The sequence below is a fragment of the Erithacus rubecula genome (assembly GCF_903797595.1).
Source record: "Erithacus rubecula genome assembly, chromosome: 1".
NCBI lineage: Eukaryota > Metazoa > Chordata > Aves > Passeriformes > Muscicapidae > Erithacus > Erithacus rubecula.
The window spans coordinates 10,649,644-10,661,958 of record NC_136658.1 but is presented as its reverse complement, the minus strand read 5'-3'; the positions used below and the strand labels follow the sequence as shown (position 1 = coordinate 10,661,958).

The 12,315-nt window shown below is 39.3% G+C and overlaps 1 protein-coding gene across 3 annotated transcripts in view; it reads right to left on the bottom strand.

Moving 5' to 3' along the window:
• LOC306810341 (uncharacterized protein) overlaps nt 1–12,315 on the bottom strand; it is a 217,606-nt gene that overhangs the window by 1,508 nt on the left and 203,783 nt on the right. Inside the window, exon 1 of one of the 3 annotated variants that reach the window (XR_013776441.1) lies at nt 24–329. The exons of the other annotated variants lie outside the window; for them this stretch is intronic. The gene's annotated coding sequence lies outside the window, so the exon portion shown is untranslated. Of the gene's footprint in view, nt 1–23; nt 330–12,315 lie in introns of those variants that run through there. 3 annotated transcript variants of the gene reach the window in all.

Genomic DNA, 12,315 nt, shown 5'->3' with positions numbered 1-12,315 from the left:
ATTTTAGTTGCTCTCGAACGTACCTTTGCTTCTCACTGACTGACTGGCTTTACCTCCCATGCACACACACGGTCACAGCGCACACACACACACACACATGCGCACGCACACACACACACACGCACAGAAAGGCACGGCAAAGCAGCGGATGCTGACTCAGAGCAGTTGTGTGTGGAGGGGGTGGTATCGGCTGGTATTTTCACTGCACTCATCATTAACATTAACTCACTCTCTAGCATCCACCCTCTCTCAGACCTGCTGGACTGCAGCATTTGCATGACGCTGTCACTCTAGCCCTTGTGGGTCAGATGTTAGAAGAAAAAAGAAAACAAAAAAACCTCAAGGCTCTCATAAGGAATGCCTTCATTTCTTCCAAAGGGTCCCTCTTCTTATTTTTCCACCTTTCTACTTCCTCTGTTGCTGTGTCTCAGTTGTTTGACATCTTTCCGGAAGAAAATGTCTTGAGCTGCAATAAGCCAGTAGTCAGTCGGTCCTCCCCTCACCTCACACTCCTATTCCCACCCCCTTTTTTTCCTAATCAATAAGACAGATCTCCAAATGCAGTTGTGAAAACAGGCTCTGACACACAGACTTTCATCCTCGATCCTCTGCCTCAGGAATAGCAGGCAACCCAGGCTCACACGTGATGTAGAGAGAAATAATGCCAGTAATTCTTGAACAGTCTTAGGAGTTTATTCTACGCCTTCTTCATTTTTTCCTTTGCTCGAATAAATACCAGTGGGAAGGACACACTAGCTCTCAAAAGCTACAAGGATTCACTTCTTCAGAATATAATGAACATTAAAAGACTAATATTAATCTTCCTCAAAATTAATGCTATCTTCCCCCCTCCCTTCATTGTACTCTTTATAAGTAGGAATTGTCTCATAGCCAAAACCCTGCCAGGGTCTGAATCACCATTCACTGTGCTGAAATCGTGAGCTTCTGGGCTTCAACTGGCATTTAACTGGACTAAGCAATTTTTTCCTCTTTTTCTTTTATTTTAGACTTAGTTAAAGTAAAATAAAAAATAGAAGCTGCTTGTGTCAGAGGGAGCACTGCAAGAGAACAATGGCAATACATCCACACCACCACACTGAGTACTGAAAATGCATGTTTGAGCCCCACTTGTGTATTTTTCTGTATGGTATTTGCTCCATTTTGGTAGAGAAGTCTGAACACATACACGTACACCGAATACACACACGGAGAAACTCAAGACACGTATAGAAAATACACAACACAAAACAAAGCACAAAGGCTGGTAACTGAAACACAGGCACAAGTTGTCTGACAGGCTATGAAAATCCACAGAGCATAATCATTGTGTGCATTTTTACCTTGTTCCTTTGTTCTTAAGGCAAGGGACTTTAATGGCTTACGGTGTTGACAGTCTTTCGGCTTTTCCCTTTTTTACGCCAACAGTATTTGGGAATTACTTTTCCAGACAATACCACACCGCTGTGATTCGCGGTATAGAAATTATTTACCAGAGGGGGGGGACAGGTGATACGCAATTCACCAGCCAATTCTCAGAGCTGCCTGGTGCCGTGGAAGCCCTCGGCGCAGCCGGGCGGGCAGGTCCCAGGATGCAGCGCTGCAGTCCTGGCTCAGGTAGCCTTTTGGCAACCTGACGGCAGCAGCAGCGAAAGGGAAGGGCATCCTCTCCCAGGAAAGGTCCAAAAGAAAATGCCACACAGCCCCAAAGTAAAGGAAGGGAGCCAAAATGCCAGGTGCACGCCCTAAGCTCGGTTAGAGCGCGCTTGGGACCAATCGTGGTGAAGGTGATTAATTTCTTAGGAAAAGGATGGAGGAGAGTAGACAATTAGGAAACAGTTAAGTTTGTAATCTCAGAGAAAGGGAGAGATGGAGACAGACACACACCCACAGACAGAGAGCGAGAGAAGAACGCCAAGCATGAGACAACAAAAACAAGACCAAAATCAGATTTGGGAAACTGAAAAAAATACAGGATTACAGCATTCAGCTTAGCAGTTACTGAGGTATAAAAAAAAAAAAAAAAAAAAAAAATTACCACATGCACAGCATGGCTTAAAATACTTATTGCCATCAACAGTCTGTGACGGATGCCGGCTTCTTACTGCTATACGTACATTAGATTGGTCATCGCCTCTTAATCTCCTTTTGCTCAGACCCATCCATTTTTTGCTGCTCCAGCATCTGTGCCCTTTATGCTTTTTTTTCTGTATAGTTACCCACAATACCCTGGATAAATTAATGTCATGACCTCGCTATGGCTATCAGAAAGAAAAAAAAAGTCTACTATTTTAATAATTGAACGTGCGCGTACAGCAAACTGCCTACTGATAGCCCAGCTTTGTGGACTGCCTCCAAAAGCAGCCTTTTCTAGCTCTGCGAATCAGAGACAACAGATGCAAATACTGGCCACAGAGACCCGGCTCTCTGCCTTGCCTTTTTTTTTTTTTTAAAAACCCACCCTTTTCAGTCTGTGCCACTTCATTTTCCCTGTGCCTCCCCCCTCAATGGTTAAAAACATTAGTCTGATGAAATTAGAAGCTTCTGAATAAAAGGATGAAGATAAGTGAAAATTATAAATGGTTGCAGATTCTGGAAATTTATAACCAGACGGTGAGTAGGAAAGAGTAGCCAGGTTCAAGTGCTGAGCCTCACTCGGGAGCACCTCTGGGGCCAATGGGACTGCAGACTAGATTAAATCAATAGTCGTCTGAAACGAGATGTCGTAATCAATCAGCTCAATTACCACTGTCATAGATCTGGGCTTAAGGTCTTTCCTGATTCCACTCTTCTAATCATTAACCCTTATACAGCCTCATAATAGGAACTCACACTTGCTCTGCTGCCCTACCTTCAGACCATCAAAGTTTAGCTTGGCATTTTCTCCTCTATTTTCCTTTCCCTGTTTAAATAATATAAGAGTGGGTCAGCAAGAAATGCTTTAAATGTGAATATGGTGAGATTAGATGCAGTCCTTTAAGTGTACCTATTATATATGTGCTGCTGTGCACTTATATATTATTATTATGCCTCCGGGAGTGGCTGGGTGGATCAAAGACTGCTGTTTAATTAACATTCAACTCAGCTGTTTCCTTGGAGATTAAAAATAGAAGACTAGTTGAATTAAACTGAAGCTGTTCACTCCTTTCACTAATCCAATATTACAGAACCCTCCTCCCCTCAACCTAGTTAGAAACAACTCATTTCTGGTTAATCAGCCACCAGGAAAATCCATTTTCAGTTTGAAGGTAAGTGTGAAAAAGTTGGAAAGACAGTTTTTGTGTGCATGTCTGAATTTCACAGAATTGCCCATCATTTACATTTTGCATCCACAGCACAGTAAATCCTCATGTAATGCAAGGAGAAAAGAACCATCAGCTTGACTATGAGCAGAGCCACTTTAAATTCTTGCCTGTAATTATTATTTGCTGTATGAAGATTAAATGTCAACCATTACACTTTTTTAAATTATTTTTTTATTCCTGTGCAGGAAAAGATCTAAGAGCTTTCCATAAAAACGCTCCAGCAATTCTCACATATTCATCTCTCATTTTCTCAGGAGGAAAGAAAGAATCCAGGTATCAGGTATCCAGAATTTAGGTCTCTTAAGTCTGATTTATTCTGTTAGACTTAAATAACAATAATGAAAGAAAATCCTGGTACACTTACACTTACATCACTGCCTGTAGACACTGCCTCTGTTTCCAAGCAGAACCACACCTTTTTTAACCATAGATCTGCTTCTCATCTGGACAGACAGACTGCACAGCCCCAGTCTGGGCAGCATTGAGAATACCAAATAATGGTATTTTGGGGAGGAATTTGTGCTCCTAGAGATGCTGGCAGTGGATGTGGGACAGGATCAGCAAACAGGGGTCTCATGGCAGAGGCGAAGGCTGGGGCTGCAGGTCTGTCTGGGCAGGGGTCCGTGCTGTCCAGAACAGGTTATAATTGGAGATCGACTGCTGGATTTAATGACCTGCTGTTTTCATTAGTAGAAATAGAAAAAATTGGTCTTGAAAATGATTCAGCTGCTAGCATAGGTGCTTTTTAACAGGCTTATACCTCAGCCAGGAACAGCTTGGTTGCAGTCACTGACCCCTCACAGATGGAAAAAAAATGACCTCAGCTTTGTCTCTTTTCTGGGAAAGGTTTAGCTGGCAGGGCAATGAGAAACAAAAAGAATCTTAATTTTGTCCTTTAGTAATGCTAAATGAATGCACTGCATCAGACACCACCTTAAACTGGCTGAAGGGCACTGCTCAGTTTTGCAGGCAGCAGCTCAGAGTGTGAGCATCATCCACAAGGGGACAGCATCCACATCCACACTGGAAAGATGCAGTTTGTGTCTGTAAGGAACAGAAAGAGGGGCAGCCATTGCTGAAAGCACCCAAATATTAAAATATAAAAAAAGGGGAAAAAGATAAAAATTAAGACATTTCCTGGATTATTACTTCTGGATAGAGAGGGAGAAGAGGTGAGGTTGGACATGCATATCACATATCAGAACCTGCTCAAATATAGGATAAGCCTTTTGTTTCTTAAACAGAAAGAGTGAGGCAACTTGCAATATTAACACAAACTTTGTGTGACAGATAAGAACTCTATGAAATAACAGATAGTAATGTGGAGAGAATGTGATGAAAATAATTAGATATCATTGGAACAAAATCAGAACATACCTAACAAGAAGAGAGAAATGCACTAATAACAAATGTTATTCTGATTTATAGTTCTCATCTTCATATCCTCAGTGTGCTTGAACTAGGATATAGCATACTCATCCCTTTCCTTTTTCTTGAAGCAAAAGTTTATTGATCACAGTGTACATAGAAAGAATATTAATAAAAAAAAAAGATTCTCTTAATGTAGCATTTAAATGACTTAGAAGAGTAACACTGTTAGACCTGTGCCTAGTTGGAATGACCTGCACCACAGCTTTGTAACACCTTCTCCCCTAACTGAGGAACAACAATAGGATAAAGACTTCAGAAAATCCCCACAGCTATCTGGTCCCAGATTTGCCATGAAAAAATTTACCCTTCTATTTTCTTGTTTAGAAATGCTACATTCAGAATTCATCTCTTAATTTAGCAAGAATGCCTTTTTTAACTTAGCTGAAATTCCCACCTGATCATGAAGTATTGAAAATATATATAGGCTACACAATCTATTACAGAAAGAAAATCACAGAAATAAAATTACAGAGAAACAGCAATATCCTTCCCTTCCTACGCAGGCTCCATCTTACCCAAGGAATGCTATTATACCATCTCTGACTTGTCAATTTACCTGCCCTTTATTAAACACAGACATATGACAGCAGAAATTATTGCAGTTTGAATTACTTTTGTGTGAATTCTATTCAGTAGACCTTGATTTTACCAACACTTTCAATTAAAAAAGTAGTTATTTGTGAAAACAAACCACTGTGATATGCATACTCTTTTGACCTATGTTTCCTTGAGCTGTGAGAGCATGAAGAATGAATGAATGAATGAATTAGCTTTTCTATTTATGAACACTTTTTATACTTACTTCACTAATTGCTTTGTGTTACTACTTAATACAGCATCACCACAATGTGAAGAAAGGAAGGGCCTAGTACTAAAATGAAATTCCAACTGTTGAAAAACCAGCTTTTGCCTTAACAGCTGGGTCAGCATTTGCAGTCTGCTCAATAAGAAAGATATAAAATGCCAAGCAATATTTTAAAAATCCTGTTTTGTGAATTTCCAGTATGACATTTTTACTGTTTCCTGACCTGTAGGTATACCTGCAAATGCACATACACACACACACATATATATATAATTGATAAAAATACAGGGTTACGTAGAACTAGATCACCAAAAATGCAGAAGTCACCCCTCCATGCTGGTTACATACTATTGTTGCAACCACAGAGCAATATAAGTCCCTTTATTTGGGGGTTAATGCCTCTGAAATGACCTGAACCTTTTCTCTGAGCATTGATTCTGGGGTGTGTATTTGCCACATAAAAATCCAAGTTTGTAAAAGGAAATTAAGGGTATTTGGTACATGCTGAAAATACTATGAGAATGTACAGAATTCTGCTGTAGGACAAAACACTCCTGTTTTCTTAACAATGCAATCTGAAGATAAACATTTGTGAGAAACATTCAGACACAACATTTCTACAACCTTGTTTTTAGAGGTTTCAAAAGCAGTCTGGGGAAAAGCAAAGCATTTTAAGAAGAAAATACAAAATAGGTTCAATGCCTGCAGAACCAGAATATTTTAAATTTTCTAGACAGTGAAGGTTAAAGCTATCCTGCATTCTCATAGTTCTCTCTCTCCTTTCAATCAATCTCATTGATTTTTTTTAAAGGTCAGAGGCTATACCTTCATTGATCAAAGAAACAGCCTGACACAGCGAAAGAGTCTGCCAATTCCAGACAGATCAATCACACCTTTGTCTGCTTTTGATACATTATGGTTATTTATTCTGCATCACCACGACTTTCTGTCGCATGGCTCCTAATGTAATAATGCTGCTCGGGGACAACAGTGAAAGAAAAGGGGGGAGGGGAAATATTCTATTTAAAATATTTTAAGCCTCTCTCTGGTATTTCTGAGGGTGGCTGATGGTGGAACCCGGCCAACTTGTTTGATTTCATTTTTGCCTTGGAACTCCTGTTCTGGTATTTAGCTCTCCTTGGTCAGCGCTTTGTAGGATTTTAAAAAGGCAATCTTTTGAAAACAATTTGTGCAAACTGTTTTCTAAAAAAGATCTTGATAGGACAATACTTATGATCTAATCACAACCATAATTTTCCACGTTCATGCACCGTTCTAGAAATGTTTTAATAAATAGGATGTAACTGATACTGGGCTACATCTACAGGCTGCTTTATGACTGTAAAAGGAAACTAATGGTCAGCCTAAAATAATTACTGGGAAATATTGCTGAATAAACAGATACAAGTGCTGAAAATCTCCTGGCTTTGAAAACCTTATGCTGAAAGCCAGCTAAATCTTTAAAAAATGCACTATATACTCACAGTCTGCCATGACTGAAAGTTCTGTGCTATTATTTTGTTCTCCATAGCTCCTGCAAGAAGCCTCCAAAACTCCTGTTGGTCTAATATAAAATCTTTTGTTCACATTTGATAGTCTATCATATCACTAGCATTTTCATCACTTAAGAAAAATCACTTGTGGGTTTTGGGATATTGGTTATAAGTAAATGTATTAAAATACACTTTTAAAAGTGAAATTTAGCCTAAGAGAAGCCAGTGGCAAAATGCCCAGTGACTTCAATGGAGCTGGGACTTCATGGGAAGATGTTACATTTCAACTTCTTAAACCCAGCTACCTGCAGTAGAAAAGGCAGTTTGTGAGATTTCAAAGGACCCTAATCATATCAAGATTTTAAAAACCCCAACACATTCCTTATTAAAATAGCTAACAAAGCTTTGATGGGCTCTATGCACCACTCAGTTCTATCAAACAAAGTGGAGCTGCTCAGTAAAATTAAGCATGTAAATCTTTGCAGAATCAGGATATCAGGTAATAAGACATAATCACCATAGTTAGAACATTAAAATAAGATATGCGATAATCCAAACACTTGGCATTAGTTTCTGATTTCATTGTGCCTGCTCTGTAAATTATTGTGCACCCAATTTACAATTACATCAGCACTATTATGTAGAGCAAAAGGTAAGTGGTATACAAAGCTGAAATATTAAACCCATTAAAAAGTTATGAGTTTGACAGAGTCCCTACTTGTATTTGTGTTCATGCCAAGAAATGCATTTGAAAACCTTTAACGAAAGGAAACTGCCTTCCAGTGATAAACTGCAATGCCTACAAGACATTGCTAAAATGCTACTGCCACTCTGAAAGGCCAAGAGACCTTAAAAATGGTTGCTGGCTGACAGCATTATACAAAAACATACAGTTTCTTCTGTAAAGAAATAAAGCTGAATGCACAACATTTCAGACAAGTTTTGAATAAGTCTATTTGTCCAGCTTACTTTGCAAAGGCTCTGAAGAAAACAGCACCATAAACACTTTCAGTCCCCACACAAGGGCTAAACAAAGAGTTCTCTTTCTAGCCATTTAATCCAGTAATTTATTTTTTCAACCATCACATAAATCGAAACACAGCTGTAACCAATGACTTGCAGATCCAGTTCCCTGCCAGCTGGATCCTGTTCTGCTGAAGCAGCAAGATTTTTACATTGTTCACTTCTGTACATCTGGAGAAATCATTTAGGTTCAAAGGTGACTAGAAAAGCTCTTTAAATAAACTCAACCAACAGTGAAGAGAGGCCTATGTATCTACAAAAGCTCCACGGAGTTCCATTTTAAAAGTTTTTTCTTCAAATTAGTGCACAGACCAGTTTGCTTCTTTAACTATTTTGATTATGACATTTCAATTGAACTCTAAACTCAAATATGTATTTTGATAACAAAGAAATATTTAGTATTTCCCTTGAATTTTCAAACAATGTCAATACTCAAAAGTGATCACAGTCAATAGTGTGTGCATTTATCACATTTAAAGGAATGACCAGACAAATAGCAGTGCAGTGAAAAAAATACACCTCAATTAATGCATCTTGACTTCTGTCTGAAATGCATCCCAACTTTAAATTAAAAAGAAAACAAGAAATAAGAAAAAATATACTTTACTTGGATATGCTGAACCTGAAATCTCTTTGAAGTTAGTCCTTAAAATAGCCTTACTTCAAAAACTCTGCCTCATCCATACTGCATGAGTCTGCAGGTTAAATAACAGAAATGTCCCTGACATTTTAAACTGCACACAGCAAATTGATTACAATGCAGCATTTCTTTTACAAAAGCAATCACGGAGCAAACCAGCTGAATCTTGCAGAAGTAAATAACAATGAATATTAAAGGATCATATCATCTGTATCTTTGATTACTTATCAGGCAAAACAAGCACTCAAACACTTTGACAATGAAAGGGGTTTGTGCCTAGTCCAGGCCCCACTATCAAAAACATTTGCAACACTGAATGTTCTGATGATAGATCTTACAAATTCGTAAGCACATGCTCTCAATGATAAATTCAATTAAACTTTTTCTCTGTATTTGTGTTTCTCTTGAAAGCAGGTAACCAAGACACATCCAGAACATGCCCCAGTTGCTGAGGTAAAGATGCAGTTGCTGTCCTGCACATTATTAAAAGGCATTTCAAAATTCAGTTACACTTCACTACTGTAATTGCTCCTTTTCCTTCTTTAGTACTTACTGTAATAGCTGCTTTGAAACAATGCTGATAAAAGTATCCTTTCTGCTTGCCTCTCTGGCCACATCTCTGCTCTGCTCCGTGTTATTGCCAGTTATCTCTCCTCACAGATTAACTGAGAAACTACCTCACCTTCAGCTCTTGCTTCTCCTTGTCAACTCTTGCCTGCACTCATAATTATAGGAATGCTGTCTGCTCTCTGTTGTGAAAATAGGAGCATTAAAAAAAAATAAAGAAGGAAAATATGTATTTAAAAGACAGATAAACCAGATAAATCACTTGCAGAAATTAACATGCACAACTCATAACCAGGTAATTACCACATAACTCCAGGGCAAACTTCAGAGTATTTAGACATGCATTTCTGTCCACTAACATGCATAGATTCACATAAACATTCTAGAATTAAAAGTATCCAGTTTTCAGTTAATTACCATGCTTCTGGAAAGCTTTTTTCCTTCAGTTCCTAATGTGTATTTACCTGTAACTGTGGCTGAGTTTTTGCTTGATAGCTGATGTGTCACAAAAGGAAGTGAATTTTGTCAGAACAGAAGCCATCAGTGCCCAGTGAGTAAAGCTCTGCAGGGCTTGCCATGATCAACTTTGCCAAAATCCTCAGGATGATTTAACAGCATAAACTTAATTTACCACCAATTTCTTTTGTTTCACCACCAGCAGCCCTCTGCAGTTCAGATTCTGTCTTGTCAAAACTATTTGACTCAATAGGCAAATGGATAATAATCTCTATAAGGATTTATTATCCAGTTCAGGTATCATCCATGGTCCATGATGTGACATTGCCTGTGTCCTGCATGCCTGCCTAGGGTTTCAGGTAAGTTAGATTTGGGTAACTTCAAGTCAAAATCTGAAATACACCCTTTGGAGGCCTGTGGCAGTCTAGGAAAAGTAAAGTAGCCTGGAGGGAGGTGTTTCCTAGTTTTTTAGCTGCCTTTGGTTGTTTAAAAGACTTCTCTTAACTCTCTCACATTGCAGTTGGCAGTAAAGATGGTATTCTGATTTATCTAGGAATATAACTTCTGTGGCAGATCCCAAGACAAAGACTTTGGAGGTTTCAATATATATCTGGTTTAAAACCTAAGCTCTGTTGAAAGAATCTCCCAACTGGAAATCTAACTCACTAAACTAGGAAGACTGAATCAGAGATTCTGAGATCCCAAAGGCCAATTTCAGAATGTGCTAAGCCAGATATTCCAATTACCTGCATTTTTGTTTGGCAAATGTTATAGGTGCTCCTACTTAAGGGTTTGGATAATTATGCTTATCTTCTATAAGGCATTTACTTATGCCACTTTGCATCGTAGAGAGTATTTATGTAACCTGTACCACTGGGTGCTTGTAGCAGGGATGAACAGCTTACAAAGCCTGGAGAGCCAGAATTCACAAACATCTCCTGTATAAAAGACAGAGCTTGACTGAATGGGGGAACAGAACCTGCTGCCATTTAAAGAAGTGTGACTGTCAACATCACTCATGCATGGTAGCAATGCCTATTTGCCAATTCCCAGTGAATGTGCAGACCAAAACCTGTAGCATAAATCAGAACATCTGCCAGAAGTGGTGTTCCTTTCTGCTCTCCCTCCTGAGCTGGGTCATTTGTTCCTCCACCTTGTTTGTGCTGACACTTGCCTCTCACAGCTGCATCCTAAAGAAGGTTAGGGAACTGTCCCAAAAAGCAAACCAGAAGAAATAGAAGATTAGTTTGCAGTAGGATCAATCCTTCATCTGGCTAGTCTGAGAGTCATATAAACTAAGTGGCAGCACAAAAAGCCAGGGAGAAATGAATGCCACTAGCAAGAGGATGGAGTTCTCCCTTCAGTGGCAACCTGAACTTAGGCAGAATAAATGTGGCCTTGCACCTAGCTGGAACCAGGAGCTGAATGAGCCTGAGCTTCTCCAAGTCAACTCCTCAGGACACTAAAGGTCCCCATATTCTGACTATGAAGTAGTGTTGCTATGCTCCCTGGTATCCATCTTGAGCCCTGCAACACAAAAGTAAAAAAAAAAACTTGCTGATGCAAAGGTATGAGACTGTTTTACAGCCAGAGAGAAATCAGAAGTTACAACCAGGGGATAAAAGACTAGACACCCCAGGAAGTATCATGTAGAAGAGCTGTTCCAGGTGGTCAGAATAGTAAATGAGATATTAGCAACAGTCGAGCAATACATCAAGGCCGTAAATAATTGTGAAATTAAGTATTAACAGCAATCATACAACACACAGAGGCGGTGCTCAGAGATTCCAGTACACTTGAAATGCAAATTACAGTAGAGCTAAGGGTAGTTGTGACAACAGACTTGAGCCAAAAATTAGATCTCTAATTTTCAGACACTATGAAGAAATGTATTTGAACTTTGCCAAAACAGGCTGAAATGTACCATATACATATAATTACTTGTACAGTCTTCTTCTTGCATGTATCTCATCCCACTTATCCTATTTAGAACAGTGTTCTCAGTCAATTATTTACAAAGATAAAATGGACAGGCTTAGGGTTTTCATAAAGTCCATTAGAGCCACAAAGCATACAGAGAGAATCAATAAATTGTATGTTATTTTCACATAGCATTCAGCATTTTCCTGCCTTTAATTCTGGGGGAGGGGAAGGGGTAAATAACATGCTTATCACTGATGTAGTCAGCTCACTTTTCACTGGATTTTGATCCACACACCACAAGGCAAACATATGCCTTTTCCCTCACAAATAAAGTGCCATCAGTCACTGCACCCATGTTTGTAAATCTTTTCTGAGATGCTGTGTTCTCACACGTGCAATCTGAGAGCAACAACATAAGACAAAACATATCATTGTGAAACATATCACATCCAGGACTTATGAAAAGGAGGGGAAAAAAAAAAAAGGAGGTGGAATGGCACGATCCACAGCTAGGTTTACGTTGTGCCCTGAATTCCTAAGCAGAGCATCTCGGCACAACGAGTGAGCGTTTCAGCCCCAAAGGCCCATGCCTCTCCAGGGATCAGAGCATTTGCAAGTGCTTGGGGATTCCATGTGACGTGAGTGTGTGACAGACTCTGCCTGGGAACCCACCAG